Below are 26,497 nucleotides of genomic sequence, written 5' to 3' on the forward strand. Positions count from 1 at the left end.
CCCAAAGATGAAGGACACTGAGATTGAAGACAGAAGCAGAGATCTCTCCAAGACATTAGGCATCCCTTGCAGTTCCATTCTACCTGCTACTTCCCAAAATAACCCCACTAGGAAGCCTCTTCTCTCATATGTTCCTCTGAGTACACCCCAAACTTCTTACGTAATGAAAAACCAAGAGAATAAAAAAAAATTAACTAACTGAAGTCCAGCTATGTGCCAGCAATATTTCATTCAATTCTCACACCAATGAGATGAGGCAGATATTTTACTGGTGAAAAGTCTGGGTACTGAACCACCAAGCCAAGTCAGGATTCAAAACCAGGTCCATGTGACTCCAAAGTCATACAGATTTTTAAAGTTATAACTTTGTGGTATCCTTTGATGTCCTTCCTATGAAGGTGGCATCTTTTCTTGGTGGTGGTGGCCCAGTGGGCCCTTTGTGGGTAGCTCTTCTTGGTTCGTCTCTTGTCTCTCTGGTTACTCCCTTGCTTCCTTGAACAATTCCTCAGGGTTTGGGCAGCACAGTGTTACTCGGTCGGCATCATCTCCAGAACCTTCTAGTGTTGGCAGTTCTCCAGACCTCTCCCAAGGCACTTCCTTAAGGACTGACACCCTCATCTTGGGCCCTGCTGGCTTTATGACATACAACCAGGATCTTTCACCTTTGTCCCAGACTACTGAAGAATGTGGCAAGAATCTCCTCTCTCTCTTAATTCCCATCCTTCCTATGCCTGATGTATAAGTAAAGCCTGGTGGTGACTCAGTAAATGTTGAGTCAGTGTTAGAGATTTGATCCAAATCCATGTATTTGTCTGGCATCCAAGGCAGCGCTCACTATCATTCCACCATTTGGTCTCTGGAGTGTCCTTTGCCCCATACCAAGGAGCTTCAAAACCTGTGCTTTTGAGTCATTGTGTCAGCTTTTTATAATCTTACTATTTTCTCCATTGCTTGTTACTTCTATAAAAGTGAGTGCACAGCTCACTTAACCTTCTGGTAGGTTTGCTGCTTTTAATCTGTCATGGAATGGATGCTTTTCCATATTTGACCTAAAATGAGAGATGACAAGACTCCTAGGGCAGGACTCCTCTGCATTCACTTAAGTTTTTGAATCTATCAAATTAATTGTTGTCTGTTCCAAGAATTTTTTTTGCTTCCTCCTTTACTCTCAACTATATCATATTATTCATGTTGCCGTATTCTTGGAATAAGTGGTAAAGGATATTTTCTTCTCCCTTTGTTCCCACAGATTCTAGGCAAGTTTTGAGCATGCAATTTTCTTCAATTTCTTTCTTATTTAGCCACTTTTCAGCAAAAGAGGTTTCTGCTAATACATGCAAGTCCCTTTTCAAGGAAACCATGATCAAATCAGTGTGGAGTGATATGTGATGTTTGATGTGACTCATAAGTGCTATAATCATGAACCTCCTGGAAGTTTGAAACAGTGAGGGTCTTAGAGATTATTTTGTCTGGTCCTTTTATTTTCAGGTCAGGAAAATGTAGACCATGAAGATGAAGGGCTATGTTCAAGATCCCAGAGATAGTGCTCCGAGAGCCAGGATAAAACCCCAGCCTCTGCTTCTTAGTTCATTGCCTCTCTCTCTCTCTCCACTCTTATTTCTCCTTCTTAGAGAGAATCAAGTATATCTATTAAATGATTATACAACTCATATTTAAATTTATGAGTATAGTAGTTACTATCCTTTGGGTTAGCATCCTGTAGAGGAGAAAGCCACAAAGTAAGAAGTGTATAAATTTAGAAGCCAGATAGACAATGACCAAATACCAGGTCTATCATTTTCTGGCTGTAATATTGGACAATCTGTTTAATTCCCCTAAACTTCAATTTTCTCATCCATAAAATGGTTATAATAATAAGCATGGAGTGAGAGTTAAATGAATCGAGTTAAATAGTGCTGAGAACAATGCTGGGCCTACAGTAATGTGTCCAATAAGAGAGATGCACAATTATCATATGCCTTCTTCTCCTTTATATAAAACAAGGAGATTTTCTCCCTTTATACTTAAAATAGTGACTTTTTGTTGTATTAAGGTTACTTTAGATTTTTGGTAAGTCCTACAAACAAGTTTGTAAATAGGTTTAAGTATGCATTTGATTTTCATGGTTTGTTTTTCTTTAATCCAGATCTGATTCTCTGCATGGAGTGGCAAAGAAGTGAGTGTATACTTACAAAGGATATTTAAGTGTCATAGACCAGCACTTCTCAAAGCACGATCTTAGAACATCTGCATAAGAATCACTTGGGTGGTCATTTGAAAAAAGGAAGATTCCTGGACTCCACAACAGACCCAATGAATAAGAATCTCTAATGATGAAGGGGTCCAGGAATCTGTTTTATGACAAGCTAAGTATGATTTTTATACACTCTTAACTATTGAGAACCACTGCTATAGATGAATCATCCTAAATGTCAGATTAGTCAACCTAAAATATTACTTTTAATTTCCTTGTTTAAATAATCTTTAGTAGTTCTTGGTACTCTCCAGTTTGGCAAGGAGGGCCATCAGGTTGTGTGAACTTGCCTATTTAGTCTTGTGATAGGCTGAAAAACGTCTTCCAAAAGATGTCCATGTCCTAATATCTAGAATCTAGAAGTAGAGTACCTTAGAATATGGCAAAGGGACTTTGCAGATGTACTTAAATTAAGGATTGTGCAGTGGACATTATCCTGGCTATTGAGGTGACCCCATGTAATCACAATGGTCTTTATAAGAGAGGCAGGAGTATCAGTTAATATGTGAAGATAGAAGCAGGAGATTAAAGTGATGGCAGGGAGGGGTACTGAGCCAAGGAAGGCATGCAACTGCTAGTAGCTGAGAAAGAAAATTAAACAAATTCTCCCCTCACAGCCTCCAGAAGGAACCAGCCTTGCTGACACCTTGACTTCAGCCCAGTGAGAGTGATTTTGGACTTATAATCTTAGAACCATAAGATACTAGATATGTGCTATTTTAATCCAGTCTACTTGTGGTAATTTCTTGCAGCAGCAATAGAAAACGAATACCTTTGTTTTCTCCAAGTACTCCTCTTTTCTAGTCTTTGGCTCCTCTCTTGGTGGCCCTTGCCCTCTCCCTGAACATAGTCTTATGCTTTCTCATCTCTGAGCTGTGCTCACTTGCCACCTACCTGGCATGTTCTTTTTTGTTGTTGGTGTTCTCCTTCTGTCTGTTATTTGACCACTTTTTCAAAGATCCTTTCTCCTATTTGCATAAAAACCTTCCTTGAGGGGCGCCTGGGTGGCGCAGTCGGTTAAGCATCCGACTTCAGCCAGGTCACGATCTCGCAGTCCGTGAGTTCGAGCCCCGCGTCAGGCTCTGGGCTGATGGCTCGGAGCCTGGAGCCTGTTTCTGATTCTGTGTCTCCCTCTCTCTCTGCCCCTTCCCCGTTCATGCTCTGTCTCTCTCTGTCCCAAAAATAAATAAAAGTTGAAAAAAAAAATTTAAAAAAAAAAAAAAAAAAAAAAAAAAAACCTTCCTTGATCCTCCCAGCCAGTAGTGATTTTCCCTTCTCTGACGTTCTAAGGCAATCAGGACCTGTGCAATTTATTGTGCACCCAATAATGAAAGCCTGCATCCAGGAATGGGTAAGCACAAAATCTCTCAAATCAGAACTCCTAGATGTAAATCCTGATTCTACCACAACTACCTTAGAGAAGTTTCTTAAGCCCTCTAAGTCTCAGTGTCTATTTCTGTCAACCTCATAGGATCATGAAGTCTAGAGATGCTTCACATAAAAGTGAATTGTCATGGTAGCTAAATCAGAGTAATGACTTTTAAATGTGTTGGTGATAATATGAAGTATCGTTCAGCATATCTCTGATTATCATCTTGAAGGGCTATTCAACCACACTGTTTAAATTTTAATGTGCTTGTGGTTTTTTCTGTATCTGTTAACTCTATGGAAATAAGCATGATAATAAAACAACAGTAACAATAATAGCAAAGTGAAATAATGAAAGGAGCATGATTTTGGAAGACTTTGTTTTAGTTCTGGCTTCACAATTTACTGGCTGTCTTGAAAGAAAGTGAATTTCTTCAAAAAAAAAAGAAGTTGAGTGTCTTCTTCTGTAAAATGGGAATAATAATGGTATTTACCTCTTAAAATTGATTTCGGGATTAAGTCAAATGATCAATTTAAATCTTAGCACCTAGAACATGATGAGAGTTGAATACATGTTAACCATTGTTAATGGGAATCAGTTATTCAATTTTCTTTTTACTTGTCTTTATTCTGTTATTAATCTTGATATTCCTGGTACTTTATATATGGCAATAATAAGATAAATGGGAGGAAGAAAATTGGGTATGTCTAATATATGGTGCTTTGCTATCAGATGTGTTACAGACTATGAGTCCCACAAGCTTTTAGGGCTTGCTGTTGGTGCAATACTCAAATGACAAAAGTGTGCAAGAAACACAAAACTTGGCTACTTTCTTTCCTCCCTCCCTCCTTACCTCACTCTCTCCCTCTCTCCCTTTCTTCTTTCCTTCCTCTCTTTCATCTCAGGTGATTGTATTAATAGTTTGGTATTTTAAATACTTTGAATACATTAGATTTTGGAACCATTTTTGCAAGAAAAAAAAACCCATGATTCAGTACATTGCCATTCATCATTACCTTCCCTTTACAACCTTTCATGCTATTTTAGTACAGACGAGAGCTCTCCTTATCCCAGCTAATTTGAATTCATTTTTCAAATGAGAGTTCATGAGCGACTATGCTAAAATTAAGATCTATTACATCTTCTGCACTTCCTTTGTCTGCTAATGTTATAAAATTTTTAAGTAATTGGGTTTCTTTTGACATGATTTCTTATTTAGAAACTCAGGCTTATTTGCGTCTTTTATCTATACATGTTTATATATTTCATATAGATATTTTCTCCCTGGTTGTCCTCTAATTATTTTAGAGAGACTTGGAATTACTTGCTTTTATTTAAGCCTTATAAAATAGCTTCATATCACTAAGGAAATATGATACAAGAATGCTAGGAAAATTTGGTAGTAAATGCTTTTGCCATTCATTAAAAGCAAGAAAGGAAAATGAAACTAATTCCTATAAAAAAAAGTGTACTGAAATGTACTAAATAGATGACTCAGAATTCACCCTTTGTCATTTATTATTTTTAAAGCAAGGAATGATTACCTCCTCTTATTCCTTTGGCCACTTTTATTCAAAGACTTAATTTTGTAATTTAAGGGATCAAATTTAAAAGACAATTGGGAATATCCCCCATCCTGTGGGATAGTCTCTTTTTTGTGTATTCTTCCTAGAATATAAAATGGCAGTCACAGTAGTTACAGGCCCTCCCTGGAAACCTTTCTTAGTGACCCAGTGCCTTGGAAAATCATTCATTTTGCCTTAAGGAGACACTAACTCTGGACTTAAACACACACACACACACACACACACACACAGTAAGTGAATTTAAAATGAGAAATGGAGACTTCATCTGACAAAATAGAAAGTGTCTGCCCTGTTGAGAGATTTATAGCCCCGTGTTCTCTTTGACCACAGTGCACGAGTGCCATGGTGGAGAATTAAGAGGCAGTGCCGAATGAAAACCATACTACTTTACAGACTTGGTGAGAGTGATTTTACTCACAAATAAGCAACAGTTCATGCTTGTGCAAAATGTCCATCTGTGCCCTCTCTTTATGGGTCTCTCTCATTAAAAAGAGGTATTTGAAGCCAAATAGAAAATATATTGTTTAATTTACCATAGATTTCAGAGCAGAAATACGAGTTATGTTTTACCTTATAACATGGTTACATTTAACAAATTTAAACAACTCAATATAATCCTAATGTATTAGTTCATCCATTATGAAGTTAACAACTTATCTTAAAGAATGTTATTTTTTCAATTTTTTGGTTTTTTAATTTTTTTTAATTTATTTAAAAATTTAAAATATTATTTATTGTCAAATTGGCTTACATACAATCTTAAAGAATGTTGAAATTGATGTCTTAAGTATTAAAATAAGGATGAATTTTTACTTAAAAAATTTTCCCTGCTTTTCCCCTAAACACAGTTTGTTTTTAAAATTCACCTAATAGAATCTAAATCATAGCAGAAAGAAAGAAAGAAAGAAAGAAAGAAAGAAAGAAAGAAAGAAAGAAAGAAAGAAAGAAAGAAAAAGAAAAGAACAGAAAAAATTAGCTAGTAGGGGAACCACAGTATCTTCTCAAATAGTTTTTTTAATGCAATATGAATTATATTGTAACCTAGTTGGTGACAAAATAACACTGAATTATAATCAACTCTTAATATTTAAATATATATTCCAAAAATGTATAAACTCAATATATTTAATGAAGTTCAAGTAGCAATCATTTTTCCTATGTTTCCCAAAAGATGAATTGATCATATCGATTGCTGGATGGGGTAGTGGGGATGTCACTGATTAATTTAAGTAGTAAAAGTAGTATATACTTTTGACTAAAGTCAAGTGGGCTTGACTTTAATAAGTGTAGTAGGAAAAAATAATTTCTATAGGAATCATTTTTAATTACCAAATATAGTATAACCTGGTTATTTTTATTCTTAGGAAGAATCCCATTTTAGACTAGAATATTTAAATTTTACAGTGAAGGGGCGCCTGGGTGGCGCAGTCGGTTAAGCGTCCGACTTCAGCCAGGTCACGATCTCACGGTCCGTGAGTTCGAGCCCCGCGTCAGGCTCTGGGCTGATGGCTCGGAGCCTGGAGCCTGTTTCTGATTCTGTGCCTCCCTCTCTCTCTGCCCCTCCCCCGTTCATGCTCTGTCTCTGTCTGTCCCATAAATAAATAAAAACGTTGAAAAAAAATTTAAAAAAAAATAAAATAAAATAAATTTTACAGTGAAAATAATTTATATACTCAGATATAATTTATCAGACAGTTTATTATGTAAGAAAAACGAATATGTCATTGTCATCTCTTTCTAAGTACAGTTTCCAAAAATGCCCTATTTCCAAAGTAATTTGTAAAGGGATCCATTGTATATAAAAGTTCTCATCTCACATAATCTAAAAAAATATTAACTTTGGTAAAGAAGAAGTTTTTTACTTAATAACATTATCCCTTAAATTCATCGGAGAAAAAGCATTTACAAACTGTGGATAAAACTTGTTTTTTAATATTGTCAGTTTCTCACAACAAATGACTTCTTCTTTTCATAAATTTCATTCTTAAAATTAAACAGGGCACTTTTTAAAATTCTTGTCAAAGGTGATTGGTCAATGTAGGAGTTGCAAATAAGGGGAGCTGGTAGGATGATTAGAAAGCAATGAAAAATAGATTATGAAATGTTATTGAATGCAAATATATATTAATATTATAATATATATTATTAAATATAAAATATATAAAATAAATACATATATATATATATACATGTATATATATATGTAATATACTCTTTTCAATTCTATCTTGTGGTTAAAGGAAAGAAAAACCAGCAAGGAATAAAATTAAGAGAATGTTATAGACTATGTTCTCCCAAAATACATATGTTGAAATCCTTACCCCCAGTGTGGTGATATTAGGAGGTGGGGCTTTTGGGAGGTCATCAAGTTATGTAGGTGGAGCACTCTTGAATGGAATCAGTGCACTTACAAGAAGACACATAAGAGTTCACTCTGGCTCTTTGCTGTCCATCATATGAGGATACAATGAGAAGATGGCTGTCTATGAACAAGGAAACAGCCCCTCTGGATGTTCTAGCACCTTGATCTTAGACCTGCAGCCTCCAAAACTGAGAGAAATAAGTATCTGACATGTAAGCCACCCAGTTTATGATAATTTGTAATAGCAGCCCTACCTAAGATAGAGGAAGGGAGACTAAAGGCAGAATTAAGGCCTTAAGTTCTGTGGCATGTTGATTAAAGGTAAGCTGTTCAGATCATACTTACTCATGGCATGCAGGAAAAGTAATTTCTTTTCAAAATATTAATCAGCTGGCTAGCTACTATAACAATTCAGTCCTTACACATGGAAAAGCTTTCTTGAAATGGAGCTGTTTTAACTATCATTGTTTAACTGTGATAGACCATATGCTGATTGGAACACAGCAGGATCTTAGTATAACCTGCCAAGGGGCAGCAGGGATGAGCCATTAACTGTTCTGAGCAGTAACATCTCACATAGAGTCAGTTTTAGCTCATGGGCTGGAGATTTCTACTTTTTATTTTGATCAAGATTTATGGGACAACATTAAGCCCACCTCTGAGGTAATGATTTCCAGTTTTTGTTTAAGATTTTCATTGTATAGGGGCGCCTGGGTGGCTCAGTTGGTTAAGTGTCCGACTTCAGCTCAGGTCATGATCTCGCGGTCTGTGAGTTCAAGCCCCGCATCAGGCTCTGTGCTGACAGCTCAGAGCCTGGAGTCTGTTTTGGATTCTGTGTCTCCCTCTCTCTCTGACCCTCCCCCGTTCATGCTCTGTCTGTCTCAAAAATAAATAAATGTTAAAAAAAAAAAAAGAAAAGATTTTCATTGTATACTACCCAAACATTATTCTTACTATTAAATAAAAATATTTTTACATGTAAATTCAATGCATTTAGGTACTCAGTGCCCCCTCCCTCTCAGAGACTCCCTATTATTTTCTGTGAAGCAGCCACTGATTTCACAGTTTTTCTGGATCTTTTTGGACTTTTGTAGACATGTACCAAATAGCAATGACTTCCTAACAGTTGCCCTTGAAATAAGTTGGAATCAATTTCTAGCAACTTTTATTCCCTCAGTAATTCTTCATACTCCTAGATTGGTATTAATTAGATATTAGCTGTTACCACAATAATACTGGATAATAGATTATCTAATCCCCAGGAGCATTCAGGAAGCATTTATTTCTTTCTCATGCATCGGTTGGGGCCGGTTCAAATTTTGCTGTTATAAACTGCCCTTAACTAGGCTTGGCTTTCAGTTGCATGTTTGATTTAGGTCAATTGTATCTTTCTTCCATCTTCCTTGGATCATAAGGTATGTGAGGCATTGTCTTCTTATGGTAAAAGGCAGCACAAATGTGCCAAAGCCCAACAAGCTGAGAACATTTTAACCCCGTACTTATGTACTTCCACTAACATTCTGCTTGTCAAAGCAAATCACATTGCCAAGCCTAACACCAAAGAGGAAAGAAAATATGCTTTGATTCTAGTGGGAGGTTCTGAACAATCGCGTGGCATATGGCATAGCTATGGGGAAAAGTTGGGAATTGGTAATAATGATGCAGTTCGCCATGCTTTACATTCTAGATCACAATTACGTGCCTTCCACACACAAAATACCTTCATTCTAATAATCTCCTTTCCCCAAACATCCCAGAATTATCATTAATTTATGGAGTCAGGTTCAAAGTCCAGGATTTTATGATTTATATCAGTTCTAGATGCAGCTTTTCCTCATCTGAAGACTTGTGAATTTCAAAGACAAATTGTCTAATCCTGCCCCATAAGAAACATTCTCCCAACACATAATTGTGAAATGGGGACAGGATAGCCACAATGAACAGTCCATTCAAAAAAAGTGACAGTGAGAGGCACATTGTCATCACTGGTCCATAGTAATTCTGAAATCCCACTGGACAAATGTTGCCAGGTCTCACTACCCTGGAGGAAGGGAATATCTCTTTATTAGGTACTGATTCTGCTCCCTGGGAATTAGCTAAGTAGGAAAGGATGTTGTATCAACTTTTGCCTTGTTGAATGTATTCAGAAGCATCAAGATTTTTGAGACAAGGAAAGAAAACACTCCTTTTTTCAATTTATTTTTGGCATTTTTTATACTTCTTTAATATGATATCTTCTAGGACGTAATCACACAGGTCTCCAGATTTGTAAAGGTCTCAATGTTATGTATACATATTCTTTCCTTTACTTTATGAAAAAAATATTTGGTTAATTTTTTGACTACATAATATATTGTAATCGCCCAAATATCAAAAAGTATAAAAGATATAAAGTGAGCCTCCCAATATCAAAAAGTATATGAAGATATATAGAGTGAACATTTTCATCTCTTTCTTTTACACAGAATTGTAGTATAGCAAAAATATTATACAATAGTCTTTTTTTCACTTAACATATCTCACAGATTTTTCCGTATCAGTGCAGAAAGTGATCCCTCATTCTTTAGAGCTATGTATTACTTCATTTAATGGATATACCATAGTTTTTTTAGCCAGAAGTTTTTTTATTTTTTTTTTATTTTTTTTTATTTTTTTTTTTTTAAATTTTTTTTTTTCAACGTTTTTAATTTTATTTTTGGGACAGAGAGAGACAGAGCATGAACGGGGGAGGGGCAGAGAGAGAGGGAGACACAGAATCAGAAACAGGCTCCAGGCTCTGAGCCATCAGCCCAGAGCCTGACGCGGGGCTCGAACTCACGGACCGCGAGATCGTGACCTGGCTGAAGTCGGACGCTTAACCGACTGCGCCACCCAGGCGCCCCAGCCAGAAGTTTTTTTAAAACGTTTATTTATTTTTGAGAGACAGAGAGAGACAGAGTGCCAATGGGGGAAGGGACAGAGAGAGAGGGAAGCACAGAATCCAAAGCAGGCTCCAGGCTCTGAACTGTCAGCACAGAGCCCGATGCAGGGCTTGAACCCACAAACCATGAGATCATGACCTGAGCTGAAGTCAGACACTTAACTGACTGAGCCACCTAGATGCCTCTACCGTAGTTTTTAATTAGTCCTCCATCAAAACCAGTTGTGGTGTTCCAAATATTTTGCTATTACAGATAATGTTGCAATATATAATCTGGTATGCCCGTCTTTATGCACATTGTTTAGTATATTTGTAGGGAAAAAAAAACCCAAAAGTGGAAATGTTGAGTCAAAGAGTTTATGAGTATGTAATTTTGAAAGAAACTACCAAATTGCCTTTGGTGGAATTTCTAACAATATTACTCCCACTAACAGTACAGAGAGGGCCTCTTTATCTATAGCCCTGCAACAGTATGTTAGCAGATTCTTGGAATTTGGCCAATTTCCTAAATGAAAAATGAAGTTGCATTTCTTATATTATGAATGAGGGAGAACAGATTTCATATATTTAGGAGCTATTTGTATTTTTTAAAATTTATATTAACTGTTCTTAGACTGGGACCAAGTTTCATTGGGTTGTTGGATTTTGTCTTATTGCCTTAAATAGATCTTGAGTAAATGAGTATTTTGTAGGAGCTGCATGTATGCCAAGGAAATTAGTCCTTTTTAGGTTATTTGAATTGTAAATATTTTTTCACATTTATTGACTTTGTAGTTTTTAAAAAATTATCTAGAAATTTGTTTTTCTTTAGTGTATGGCCTAATTTATCAATTTTTCTTTTATGTCTTCTATATTTTGTATAACAGAAAAACCTTTCTCTAAGGTTATAAAAAGAATTCTCATATGCTTTTCTTCTAGTACTTTTACTATTTTGTTTTATTACATTTAGTCGGATCCTTTAAAAAAATTTTTCTAGCGTATGTGTAGGATAGAAATCCAATTTTTTATCTATCTGGCCGCCCAGTTGTCTCAATACCGCTTACTGTGTAGTCCATCTTTTCTCCATGAGTATGAAATGCCACTTTTATCATATACCAAGATTCTGGTTTTGGTATCTATTTCTGAACCTTATTTTTTTCCCTGAAGCTTACAACTCTATTCATGTAATAGTTTAGTATTGGTTTCATTACTAAGGCTTTAGGATGTTTTATATGGTAGAATTACTCATTCCTCATTCTTGTTTCTAGAATTTTCCTGGATGTTCTTGTTTATTTTTCTATATAAACCTTAGAATAACTGTATTTCATTCCAAAGGAAAAAAAAAAAAATACTGACTTCTTTCGGGTGCCGTTACATTTACAAATTAGCTTTGAGAAGAAGAGTATGTTTATGGTGAGTTTCCTATCCAAGAACATGTATGTGTTTCTATTTGTTCAGGTTGTCTTTTATGTCTTTTAGAAGCATTTTCAAATCCTTCATGTGGTTTGCATACATTTCTGATTAAGTACTTTTCTTTCTAATTCTATGTATGGCTTAACATATGTGATGCTGAGAAGGAAGGGCTTGCTAGCTGTTTTAATCATAGCTCTACATCTAGATTCCTGCTGGATTAGAAGAAACAGATAATGTAGTAAGAAGGCAGATGAAACTTTTAAGTGCAAATAAGGGGACAGGTGGGAGGTGTAGCATACCTGGTGCTAACTAGCTTTTGTCATCCTGTCCAATGAAAGCCACCAGATTTGTCTGGAACACACAACATGGGAAAAGCAAAATGTATTTAGAAAGGCCACAGAAGGCAGAACAGTTGTCATTTAGAAGTAGATCTAAGAATTTTATCAATTAAACTTGGCTGCATATAATAGCTCTCCCAAATAACAAGGACTTCAAACTAGATAAAGGTTTATTTTTCTCTCCTATACATGAGTTCTGGGTGTTGACACTCCAGCCTCGGTGTGGTAATTTCATAAACACCAGTGATCCAGTCTTCTTGTTTCTTTTTCCACTACTGTCTTTAGTAGGTGGTTTCCATCTTCAAGTTTGCCTCGTGGTTCAAGATGGCTGATGAAGCTCTCACCAATATGCACATTTCAGGGATGAGGACAAAGAATGAGGAGAAGGGCAAAAATGTGCACCACCAAGCTAAGCCAACCGTCTTCCACAGCCTCACTTTTTTAACCTCCTGCTCCTTATCTGGGCAAGGGGATGCTCCCAAGTAGAGATTCTGCTACTAAGAGAGAAAGGAAAAATTGATTTCAGGAAGGCAACCTTCAATCCCTGCCACAATGAGAGCATTTTTTTCATTTTCTCCTCAAAGCACAGTGAGAAAGGAGAAGAAAAATACCAACAAGAAAATAGGAGAGCGAATAAATGAGTGCAGTTTGATTATTTTTTAGATTTTAGAATCATTTAAAACAATCTTTTGTTCAGCAAAATCTGAGCTGGAAATCACTGCTTTGGTTTGTTTAGTTTTTCTTCTTCTTCTTTATTTTTGGTTTTTGTTTTTGTTTATTTAAATTCCAGTTAGTTAACGTACAGTGTAACAGTTTCGGGAGTACAATATATGTAAGTGATTCATCACTTACATACAATACCCAGTACTCATCACAAGTATCCTCCTTAAAACCCATCATCATTTAGCCCATCCCCCTCCCCACCTCCCCTCCAGCAACCCTGGGTTTGTTCTCTATAGTTAAGAGTCTGTTTTATAGTTTGCCTCCCCTTCTCTATCACTTGCTTTGTTTGGTTGGGTTGTTTTGTTTTGTTTTGGGTTTGGGTTTTTTTGGTTTTTTAGTTTTTAACTTTAAAATGTTTTCAAGGGGAATTGGGTCACATGTTCTCTTTTTCTTCTTTAGACTTAAGGAACCTCAGTAAGGAGTTAAGCATAATCCCCAAAGGGCACAGTTTGTACAGGGCTCACAAAGATGATTAAGACACAGGCTCTGCCTTTGGATTCAAAGGGCTTCCATAAAATATAGATGATGTTTTTTTCTTTTTGGAAGCCACCAGACTGATCAGAGTTAGAAGCAGCTTCCTGAGGGGGCCTGAGGGAAAGCTTGGGTAGGTGTTAGAGGGTGTTTTTTTATCCTGTGAGTCTTGTAGTAGAGCTATAAAAGAGAGAGACAGATGGGGGAGGGGAGCAGGAAAGGAGGAAGATGGAGAACATAAAATGTATTATTTACAATCTGGGTGAAAAAGCTTCAAATACTACCTTAGAGGGCAAAAGTAATCTGTCGATGCAAGAGGACTGAGGACACTGACCCTCCAAGTCCTTCACATTCAAAACAACTCTGGCACCTGAAGCTTCACTCACCTGGACGAGGAGTTCTGGGGCTGCTTTCAATTCTCAGAGGCTACATTCTGTTATAGAATTCAGATATTCTCATGTGTAATATAATTTTATTCCTTAAATGACTATAAATACACTAAAATGTTACATTAAACTTTAGGTTCTCAACTGTAGCCTTTTAAGATTTTTCAGTATATTCAAAACAGTATGCAAATAAAGTGATAAGGTTTTCAATTCACTTATTCCTTAGAATATCTACCTTTTCTTCCCTTTTTTTTCCTTTTTGCTGTTATATTGCATTTGTTATATTACTTTCCATGGTAAACTACAAGAACTTGCATGGTAGCATGGAAAACATATTTTTAAAAGGAATTAGGGCAACCAAGATGTCTTGCAGTAGGTGAGTAGATAATGGTAGCACATGCAGACACTGGAATGTTATTCACTGTTAAAAAGAAATGAGCTATCAAGCCATACAAAGACATGGAGGAGAGTTAAGTGCATATTACTAGGTGAAAAAAGCCAATCTGAAAAGACTACATACAATATGATTCCGATTATATGATATTTTGGAAAAGGCAAAACTGTGGAGACACCAAAAAGATCAGTGGTTACTGGGGATTGCAGGGAGGAAAGGACAAATAGAGCAAAGGATTTTTAGAGCAGTGAAACTTCTATATGTTACTGTAATGACGGATACATGACATTATGCATTTATCAAAACCTATTGAATGTACAACACCAAGAGTGAACTTTAATGTAAACTGTGGGCTTCTGGTGATAATGATGTGTCTGTTCCATCAATTGTAACAAATGTACCACTGTGGTGGGGGATGTTAACAGTGTGGGAGGTGGTACAAGTGTGGAGCAAAGCCTATATGGGAAATCTCTACTTTCTGCTCAATTTTGATGTGGACCTAAAACTGTTCTAAAAAAATAAAGTCTATTTGAAATATTTAAAAAGAAATTAGGGGTTAATATAAGAATTGCAATCAGGGATAATTATAGGGAATTCTAGAAATCATTGGGTAATTCCATGGAGTAACTGCTGAAAAAGCCTGACGCTAATGCTCCATCTGAAGGATTGAAGCCACCATTTGTGATGTGTTATATGGGACTGATAAATAAGACACAAGAGGAAAAAAAACGTAAACTTTACCACATCCTGTTCTATCAGTGGCCTTGCCACTGCTCATTTTGGTTTTACTCTGCTGAGTGCCTGTTGCTTCTGAACTTTCATTTCCTAACAGAAACTCTGAGCCTTTGCTGCTTTACTAAATTTCATTTTTAAACATACTCTTTCTTAGGAATATTAACATAGACACCTCTCTTACAAACACAACATTTAAAGAAAATCAGAGTAGGGGCACCTGGGTTGCTCAGTCAATTAAGCATCCAACTTTGGCTCAGGTTATGATCTTACCATTCATGAGCTTGAGCCCCATGTCGGGCTCTGCTTCCAAGTCTGTGTCTCCCTCTCTCTCTCTGCCCCTCTCCCACTCGTGCTCTGTCTCTCTCTCTCTCTCTCTCAAAAATAAACTTTAAAAATAAAAAAAAGAACATTATAGCCCCCTAAATAATTTGTTTCTCTGTCAGAGAAGGCAACAGAGCTACAGATGGTATGTTCGGTGAGCCGAGAACTTGGGGCTGAGAAGCTATTAATTCTTACAGCAGCTCTTCTACTAATGATTTTATGGTCCCCGGAATTGATGTCATTCAGAGTCTGCTTCATACACTATAAATCTATAAAATGAGAAAAATAAAATTAGCTCTTGTATTTTAAGAGTATTTACAGCACTATAAGCCTAAGCTATTGTATTAGTAATCTATTGCAATGTAACAAATTACCACAAATGTAGTGACTCAAAACAACATAAATTTATTGTTTCACAGTTTCTTTGGGTGAGGTGTTAGGCACAACTTATCTGGATTCTCTGCTCTGGGTCTCACCTGATTGAAATCCAGACATGGGCCACCAAAATACTGAAGTACTTACCAAAGAAATAATTTTTCTAAATTTTTATTAAGTAGTCCTTCTCAATAAGTTTTGATATCTTCCCTGGATACAGTAGCATCTGCAGAGAGCCACCCTAGATTTTTCATTCCAATTATCTTCAGTTTAGAAATGTCTATTGAGTACCTCTTAGTTGTCAGTTCAAGGTATTAGAAATACTAGATGAATACGAGGACCTTATCTTAGGAAATGAATGACCTAGTAGTGAAACAAATTGGGGAAGGATGTTGAGGGAGATCAGGCCTGAATCATTTTGAGAAGAGGAAAGAAACTTAGAGTAACTGCCAAGATCAATTGTCTTGATCCTACAACTAGTGAGTAACTGGAAATTCTCTGCAAATGATAAATTTGTCATGGGCAGCTGTTGTAGTCTATGAAATAGAGTCTATGAATCAGTCTGCAGAGGTCATCTGAGTTGATGAGGACCGTTATAAGCCTTAAAGGCTAAAAATGATATTCTCAATGAAAGACCAAGTATAAGCAGCAGTTTTATGATAGTGTTGTAGTTGGGAAGATACAGCTTTGTTCACCCAGCCAATAAGGGAGATGAAATTCTGAGAGAGGATCAAAGGGCAGGTGAAGATTTTTCCAAACATAATTATGCAAAGGAAGTAAAGATTCTAGGAGGTAGAATTGTACGTTGAAAGATTCAAGAAGCTACTGGTGCCATCTTATATCTTGAACTCTAGGTAGAACCCCAGAGATTGTAGCTGCTAACTCTTGTCAGCTCTGTGTCCTTGTCCAGTCCTTTCCCATTTCCTCTAATTGTGAATTAATTCATGCTGGAATTGAGTATCTTTCAGGAGGGAGACCTAGGAATTGTTCCAGGATTTTTGGTGATGATGGAGGTCATGTTCCAGGGCTTGTAGTATAATTAAACTTGTACCTAAAGTAACATTAAAGGACTTTCTCTTTAGAATGGCGAAGATGACATTTGTCATCTATAAGTTAAGGAAGAGAGTCTCTGATGGGAGTTTGGACAGAGGCAGTGGTGTGCTTGTCTTTTCCCTGAGAGTGGGAAATAAGAGTCCAGATGTTCAGGAAGGTTGAGTTGGCAATGAGTTGAACCTTGCCTGGCTTAAACTGGGATGTAAGATTGTCCAGTAAATGGGTTCTCAAAGGGAGCTCCATGGTTAAGGTCTTAAAAGTCACATGAGATCACACAATGTCTCCTTTCCTGGGGCCTTTTGAATAGTAACAGATAACGAGGAAGACTGGTATAATGAAATGGATGGTGCTTCTTGACTTTTTACTTCCCTCAGGAGGTAGCCTGTGAAAGAGAGTCCCAAGGGCACATGATACGAAGTCTCTCAGCTGCAGAAGCAAGAGTCCAAATATCTCGTAGGGCATTGTTTCTCAAACATATATGATCATATGAATCATCTGGAAATCTTATTAAAATGTAGGTTAGCAGGATAGAGTTGATGAGAATTTGCATTTCTAACAAGTTCCCAAGTGGTACTGATGCTTCTGATCCACAGACCTCAGTTTAAGTAGCAAAACTTTGGGGCACTAGAATAGGGAAAATAAACCTTAGATGTCATTATGGTCTTCATACATTATAAAGCTGTAAAATAAAAGGAAATTTGGTTTATCCCTTGCAGCTGAAGTAGGAATTAAAGAACTCTTCAGAAATACTTATAGATGCACAGAAAAAACAAAACCTGAAAAGACACATTTGCTGAAGCAAATCTTTTTAAAGAGCACATCAGGAAAGAATGGGAAATGTGGCAGTTGCTAGAGAAGCAGACAAATCTAACTCCATTATCCTCCAACTCTGAAGGATATGATCTTCTGTTTTAGTTTTAGGGGCAACTTAATACCATCTGGTTAAAGAACTGTGTCACACTCTCACACCCCATTCTTCTCCCATCCCACCCCCTCATGCCCTGCCATTCAGCCCATAGCTGCCACTGGCTCTCAACTACTTCTATACAGTAAGGAAGAACTGAAGGTTCCTGGCCTGTGAATGAATTTTAGACTTGGTTGTCAAATAATCTAGAGTGATCTGGGTGAGGGTGAGGGGTGAGTAATGAAATCTCCCTAGGGGTGGAGTAATGGTGCAAGGCTGATTAGAAGATAGCTTCAGTATCCTTCATTGTAATAGGTTATTTGAATATTTAATGCAATGCAATTCAAGGATCACCAGAGAATTTGTATTTCTCTTAAAACTTAGTGCAGTAAAACTTCCCTTGTATAATAGATGCTGTTGTAATGCAATCTTGGAAACAGTTTTCAAAGTTCATAAGGGTTGCAAAAGTTCTACTTGATCTGTTCACATATACAAATGTGACTTCCCCTGCTCCTCTTTCTACTGCTATTTATATCAGCTGTCCTACAGATCAGCTTTCTTTGCAGTATCTGATATAAATAACCACAGTTCTCTATAATCTGCTCAAGATTTCCAGGTAGCTCATGGACTGATATCTGGTTATTTATATTTATGATTTGGTGGTGATATGCTTTTATTACTAATATAAATTAATACTTTTCAGATAAAATACAATGAATATTATACCTGAACTCAATGATTTTATTAAAAAACCACTCTTCCTAATGAGCAGATAAGCTGAGTTTGGACACTACAGGGACATTTAGAAACAAGTAGCAGTGGTGGTCTTTTGAGGCCATGCCCTTGAGTTGGAGTTTTCATGAGAAACTTCAAATGAAATCCAAATGCAGAGATGAACATAACGTACTCAGTAGAGTGCAGCTGTCTGATTGGCCCCCAGTCTGCGGTTAACTTTCAGACCCAAAGAGTGTAGGCGTCTGCTTATTTCCATGCCCCTAACTAAGAGAAACCTGAAATATTCTTGCTTCTTTGAGATAAATATCAGTCAACAAAACCTGGAATATGAAATTCTTTTTAGGGTGAAACCAACCAGTAATATTTTTGTCTTGAAATTGTCCAGGTTAAAGCCTACTCTGTCTCTTCTACACAAAATTCTGCAAAAACATTTGATCATTCTAACTACTTTAGTTGTGTTTTGATCTGAAATGCACTCTTGATTTTAGGAAATGTAGCAATAGAGGATTTAAAAACCAAAGTATGGGGGGCGCCTGGGTGGCTCAGTCGGTTAAGCGGCCGACTTCGGCTCAGGTCATGATCTCACAGTCCGTGAGTTTGAGCCCCGCGTCGGGCTCTGTGCTGACGGCTCAGAGCCTGGAGCCTGTTTCAGATTCTGTGTCTCCCTCTCTCTGACCCTCCCCTGTTCATGCTCTGTCTCTCCCTGTCTCAAAAATAAATAAAACGTTAAAAAAAAAAAAAAATTTTAAAAACCAAAGTATGGAAAGAAGTGTAACTGTATACATAAAAGCAGTAATCAGTAGGGTATAGTTTTTCTCTACTGGTAAAAAGTCCAAATATTATTAAATATAATTATTAAATTATTAATAATATAATGAATTTTATTAAGCATTTTTTATGATTTTAGTCGTTAAAATGTAATTTAATTATGTTAACAGAGCTTTAATGGAACTTAATCTAACATTACCATGCAGCTTCAAAATTTGAATTTTTAAATAAATTTGTAGTAAGTACAAAACTATTTTATTTTTATTTTTTATTATACAATACAATAGATGAAAACAGAACATAATAGCAATTTCACAAATTCAATTTATTAACATCTCTAGTAGTAACCATACCAGTATGATTCTTCAATAAACATATGCCCTTTTAAAATCCAGATCTTGCCCTTGCTATTAAGACCATGCTTACATTCATGTTGTATCTATCATGAGCATATTATAAAGGAAAGACTGCTAGACAGGATTCAACTCTATGGTTTGTATTCTTACCAGATTCATAACACTGAGCCTTAGCTTTCTGTTTGGTGACTTGGTAATTCTAATCTAAACCATGCCTATTTTATGGAGAAGTATTAACTGAGATGGAAATAAAGTATTGGATTCAGTGTGAAGTTTTGTTATTGTATCTCTCCTGATAGGCTCGGTTTTGCTGCAATAACGAAAGAAAAATTAAGCCCAGATCTCAATGGCTTGAAACGTGGAAGCCTAGGGGCGCCTGGGTGGCTCAGTCGGTTAAGCATTCGACTTCAGCTCAGGTCACGATCTCGTGGTCCCTGAGTTCGAACCCCGCTCTGGGCTGACGGCTCAGAGCCTGGAGCCTGCTTCTGATTCTGTGTCTCCCTCTCTCTCTGCCCCCCCCCCCCCCCCCCCCGTTCATGCTCTGTCTCTCTCTGTCTCAAAAATAAACGTTAAAAAAAAATTAAAAAAAAGAAACGTGGAAGCCTATTTCCCTCTCACGCTTCACATCTACAGAAGTTGAGCTCATTGTAATCTTATGAAACTCAGGCTAAGGAATGCTCCATGCTAATACGTGCTTCCACAATCACTAGGTGAGGGAAGGTGAGGGAAAGATGCGGGCAGATCACGCACTGGCACTTAAAATTTTCTCCCCAAAATGACATGCCAGTTCTCACATTTCATTGGCCAGAGCAAGTCATATGGCCACCACGAACTTCCCAGTGAGACAAGAGGGGAAGTGCAAATATCTATATATCTATATCTATATGATAAAAAGTATGAAGAAAGGTAGAGGGACACCACCCCTGCTGAGGAATCCTACAGCTAGAATGAGGAAGATTTTTGAGAAACATGAGTTAAGAACAGGATATTGAAAAATAGAAGGGGCATGGATTTCTGGAGAGGAAGTGATGCACTGAAATACAGAGAAGAAAAATTCCTTCCAGAAATTCTGATCTGGGGGCTCTTCTCAATGAGTACATTTATATTGTTTTTGTGAAAATATCAGGGCCTTTTAATCTAATGACTCAGCTTTTTGTGTCTGTTTCTCTTGCACTTTGTGTTATCACTTTACCATTTAAAAGTCTAGCAATGACAGAAATTTTGGAAACTATGCACATTTCAATGTGTGCGATCACTCCTTAAAACTGTAAAGATTAGTTAGGGAATCATTGGGTACTCCATACTTCTTTTGTCAACTGTAGTCAATTGCTTGCATCATGCTCTCCAAACTTAGCAATTCATTGTAGTATCAGATCAATAAGTGATTACATGTTTAAATCAAATACATGTGTGTAACTTGTACACTCATTGCAATTTCTGGGAGTCACTGCCAGTGTTCAGCATTGTCATTCAGTCATGGCAGCAGTCAAGGCTAAGATCAGGTAGGGTACTTATAACTTAATTTTCCTAAATTTTAACCTTATATTTATGAGAATATTGCAGTCATGCTGTCTTTAAACTGAGTTTATATTACTTTGGAATTAAAGCAACTTTTTAAGACAGAAATTAGGTGTCACCTTGATGCCAATCATAGTGAATTTCCAACTCTTTTTAAAGGAAGTGGTTTTTTTTTCTTTTTCAAGGGCTGCCATAACAAATTACCATAAACTGGGTGGCTTAAAACAAGAGAAATTTATTCTTTCATAGTTCTGGAGGCCAGAAGTCTGATATCAAAACGTTAGAAGGCCATATTTCCTCTGAAGACTCCAAGGAAGAATCTTTCCTTGCCTCTACCTAGCTTCCTGTGGTTCCCAGCAATCTTTGGTATTCCTTGGCTTATAGAGTCAATGCTACAATCTGCCTCTGTCAGCACGTGGCTGTTATCCTCCATCTTGCCCTGTGTAACTCCATATCTCTCTCTCCAGCTTTTTCTCTACTTATAAAGACACCAGTCATTGGATTTAGAGCCCAACTGTAACCCAGTGTGACCTCATCTTAACTATATTACATCTGCAAAGACTATTTCCAATAAGGTCATATTCACAGGTCCAGTAGGTTAAGATTTCAACATATCCTTGCAGGGGGGTGGGGGTATAATTTAACCCACAACAATGACATTATTGAAACTTCTCTGTAATTTTGTGGGAAAATTCTGTGGAATACCTCTGCTCCCAGCCCCCAAATGCATGACATAGACTAATTTCACCAAGATCATTCCCTTTGTTTCTGATTGCCAGTTTATTTAAAATTCTGCATTATTGTTTACTTGCCCTAAGACCTGGTTCCTTGATAACAACTCTTCTCTTCCTCTTGATTCTCTCAGTGGGACTTGTCAAACTTTTACCTTGTTTCTAAAAGCATTGGGAGACAGTTCAGACGAACCAGAGTAGACATGCCAATGATCAAGGGTGAGTCACTGTTTCCCCCCTCTGTCAGGGATCTGCTGACAGATACTAATGGTAGCTGTCATTGAACTAAATCTGCAGCAATGGTGAAAGAAAACAAAGTTTGCACTGCTTTTAATAGAGATACTTAGACTTGTTTTTCCTTCTTACTCTTCAACAACTACACTGGACAAATTTAGCTAAGTGCTTTTTAAAAATCTAAGCAGAATCTTGGAGCACCATCTTTTCCTTCAAAGTAATGTTAATATAATTTTGAGTATAAGAATAAAGAAAAAGTTAGAAATTTCCATTTTAGATTACAAATTGAGATCCAATGCAGCATCCTTTTATATTATACTCTTTGAAACTAATACATACCGTGTATTACATATACCTATAGTAATTGCCCAAAGTAATAAAATGACTTGATTCTACCTGGCAGAACTGCAAATCATTTTACTTATAGTAACAAAAGATGATATGTTGTATTGTAAACCTTGCCTAGAAGGAGATAGGGTTGTGGATTTTGAGATCTCTTAAGGATTATATTATTTTGTAATTCTAATACTTGTCCTTAGCTTAAGGGTTCATGACCTTAAGGTCCAGAACTTGGATAGAAAAAGATACATTTTTATGTTCACTAACTGTGATATTTGATATCTTCTTAATTATGAATGTAAGCAACAAACTATTGTATTATTGGCCACCAATAGAAATCATAGATTATTTTTGAATTGCATCTCAATTATTTAAAATATCTCATATCCTATGTACCCATCACTATTTCAAAATTATGTTAGCTCCAACACATAATGCTAGACCTTATTTTTTTTGTATTAATAATTATTTTAATATTTTGTTAACTATTTTTATAATTGGTTTTCATTGTAATGTCTTTATTTTATGCATTAAAAAAAAATGGCTCTACAGACTTCATGGACTGCCAGAATGGCCCATGACACAAAAACAGAGCCTCTGGGCTAGTTTAAGTACCCTCTCTTTCACAATGGCAGGTTAAACAACAGGCTCAAATGTCAGCATTAAATAATACAACTTCATTTTATTTTCAGTAAATCAATTTATTCATCATCTGAATTTTTTTTAGACTATTATGATACCTAGCTTTGGACTACATGAATTAAGATACAAGGTCTTAAAAATGGAAGTATAACATAATTCTTGTTCTCAATGATATTACACTTCAGTCAGTTACATAGCACATGAATTCCCATTGTTTGTGTATCTCAAAATAATAACATATTTAAAAATTTTTTAATGTTTATTTATTTCTTTTTGAGAGAGAGCAAACAAGCACAGTGGGGGAGGGGCAGAGAGAGACAGAATCCAAAGCAGGCTCCAGGTTCTGAGCTATCAGCACAGAGCCCGACGTGGGGCTTGAACCCACAAACTGTGAGTGAGATCATGACCTGAGCCAAAGTCAGACGTTGAACCGACTGAGCCACCCAGGTGACTCAATAATAACTTATATTTATATAAGGCTTTTAAAAATGTTTTCCAAAAGCTTTCCTACATAATAAAAACTTATTGGAAACTATCAACAGAGTTGTTAAATTGGTAGAGTAAGATCTTACCAGTTTACAAGGAAAGAAGTGACTTTCCCTTAAGCAGAGAGAGATGGGAGTAAGTAAAGGGTCAACTCTTCCAAATTGTAGTGCAGCGCGACAATCACTTCACATCACTGTTTCCTTAGAAAAATTCTACATTAGAAAATCCTTAGTCTTTTCAGTGTCTAGTCTACACATTTCTATAAAAGTATAAGATAGCTTATTAGGAATAAAATGGACCTGAAGACCTTGGAAAGAGCAAAGACAAAGAAGGGGAATGATGGTGGGTTCGGAAAGTAGTTGCTGTCCATGAACTTTGATACAGTTGATGTGCAATTGTTTTTATCTCAACATTTTTCTAAGTGCAAATACTCAACAAAAACTAGGAAAAGAGATAGAGTTAAGTGGAGATAAACCCAGCCTCGCTTCCATATCATCCAGTTGATTGTAACCTTCCTGTAAAGGAACAGTCCCTAGCGTCCTCTTTATTCAAGAATTGTTTTATAGACCAAGAGCTTGTTAGGGCATTACTTGGCAGCCTATTATAAATGAAATTCTTGAGCCCAGACCTACTGACTCAGAATTTGCATTTTAATGAGATCCTTGAGTGATTTGAATGTACATTGAAATTTGAGAAGCACTGATTACTTTAAGTTCAACTATAATAACCAAGACATTATTAAATTCCTACACCTTACTCTCATGGTTTCAGTTTTTAGCTGTTGTTTGTACCTTCATCAGGAGATATGAGGCCCATACTAATAAAAATGCATTTAATAATTACTTTGGGTGGAAATCTCATTAAATCAGGCAAATGTTCCTGAAGAGCTTGTAAACAGATTTTCATAATGGAGAACACAGTATATTAGAAAAATCAGCCCCTGTGAGACCACAAACTTGCTAGGAAAGCTTGGTGAACGTAAGTGGTGAATATTTAGAGGGAGCAAGAAGGCCCATGTATTGCATTTAGGCAAATCATAAGTACATGGTATGCCAGGGAAAATTAGTATTTTTCCCCGCACGAGGTCTGACATGTTCACACATGAATGTATTTCATTCAGAAAAAGTGAAGGCTCTAGAATGGCACAGTCAGGTTTTATGAGAAACAGATGTGTCGTGGTTCACCCACTCCCTGACCACCTGTGGTTTCCCCATGACTCAACTTTCTTGAATAAAGGGAGTTAACTCTTGGATCTTAAACAAATTCTAAATTACATATTTATTTTCTTCCTTCTCATATTTCTCCTCACTGCTCATTGCCATGACAGAACCTTACAATTCAGAGAAGTTTGAATAAACTACAGAAAGAATTCTCAACTCTAAAGCATTTTCATTTAAAGGCAAGTCCTCATTCTGATATTTACATTGAGGTTCTGTTAAAAGTTCAAACAGAATACTAATTTAACCAGCCAATTAGAAAGGGTGTTTTTTGTTTATAATTTAAAGCCACCTGGTTGTGAGATGTTTCTACTTACTGTTTGCTTATTAGTTGGGGGTAGGAATTATTCTCATTTAAAAATACACTTTCATGCCATTGGTCAGTCACTTAATCCTCAGCTACCACTATTCATGGAATAATGTGGGCAAATTAAAATCATTATTATTCTGTAAACTTTAGTACCTGCTATTAAAACTTCCTCTACACCTCTTCCTCCAATTGCTCACAAGTAGCCAAAAGGAAGGATTTGAACTTCATTAGATTTTATTTCTCCTGCCATGCTCTGCTTTCCATTCCACAGAAAATGGGCAGGGAAATGGTCCAAACATAGGTATGTGAATGGAAAAATACAATATGCAAAAAAGTCCACATAGGGAACAGTCACTGATACTTGAACAGTCATTGACAATATTTTTAAAATATTTTTATTTCCACTTATATAATCAATTTAGGGTTGTTTTGACATAACCATTGAAGCATTTGGTTATTCTTTTCACAGGATATTTTGTAAATTTATTTCTTCAGAAAGCATTATCTAATTAAAAGCAAACGTAAAAATTAATGTAGCCTGTCAAGGAAGCTCCCACCATTCGTGGTCAAATTATAATTGCAGTTGACGACACTTCCAAAAGAAGCAAAACTGTTTTTTGAGATCTATAATTACCTCATTGTTTATCATTTTAAAACTTAAATGCAGGGGCGCCTGGGTGGCGCAGTCGGTTGAGCGTCCGACTTCAGCCAGGTCACGATCTCGCGGTCCGGGAGTTCGAGCCCCGCGTCGGGCTCTGGGCTGATGGCTCAGAGCCTGGAGCCTGTTTCCGATTCTGTGTCTCCCTCTCTCTCTGCCCCTCCCCCGTTCATGCTCTGTCTCTCTCTGTCCCAAAAATAAATAAACGTTGAAAAAAAAAAAAATTAAAAAAAAAAAACAAACAAACTTAAATGCAAAGAACATGGATTTAAATTCCATAAAACTTTGGTGTGTATATCTTGGTATCAAAATGCTGTCCAAAATAGCAAATAGCAAATTTTACGTACTTCTTACAAATGGAGAAACACGAGTGACAAAAAAGCAAATAACCTGAATACAATGTGAGTCATTCACAAACTTTAAAAGGACTTCCAAATGCATTTCATAAAGTGTTTTGTGAATTCAAATGCACTACTTCTAACCGGTGGGAAAGAGTGCCCTGGAAATAAATAATTTATGAAGTCTGATATGATTAGGTATTAATTATTTAGCAGTAAAGATTTACCAGAAATCAATTTCAATGTCATTTTGAGTTTTCAGAAAATATCTTATTTCAGTACAGTAGGTTTGGAAACTTAGTACTACTAAAAGTTTACTCAGGAGTCTGATAGCTCTTAGTGAATTATCAATGTATTTTGGGATTTATTAATTTTATAAGCAATAAAATCAGGTGATGGTAGATTTTGATTGGAGTGAGTTATAGAAAAATGATGAGCTTTTATTGAAGTTGAAGTGATTTTTCATGTTGCCACAGTATGATACATTTTAAGTCCATTTGATTAAAAAACCCCACAACACTAATGTGGTATATATATACAATGAAATATTTCTCAGTCATCAAAAAGAATGAAATCTTGCCA

General features: G+C 36.5%; 1 protein-coding gene and 1 long non-coding RNA gene across 6 annotated transcripts in view; both read left to right on the top strand.

Moving 5' to 3' along the window:
* The window catches only part of KCNQ5 (potassium voltage-gated channel subfamily Q member 5), a 528,440-nt gene that overhangs the window by 92,912 nt on the left and 409,031 nt on the right, over positions 1–26,497 (top strand). The window lies entirely within an intron of this gene.
* On the top strand, positions 8,411–15,337 carry LOC147581027 (uncharacterized). Its single transcript, XR_015251324.1, has 2 exons — positions 8,411–10,189; positions 10,463–15,337. It is a non-coding gene; the product is annotated as an uncharacterized LOC147581027 (long non-coding RNA).

This window comes from Puma concolor, chromosome B2 (assembly GCF_028749965.1).
Source record: "Puma concolor isolate L17-30 chromosome B2, mPumCon1.1.hap2, whole genome shotgun sequence".
NCBI classification, from domain to species: Eukaryota; Metazoa; Chordata; class Mammalia; order Carnivora; family Felidae; genus Puma; species Puma concolor.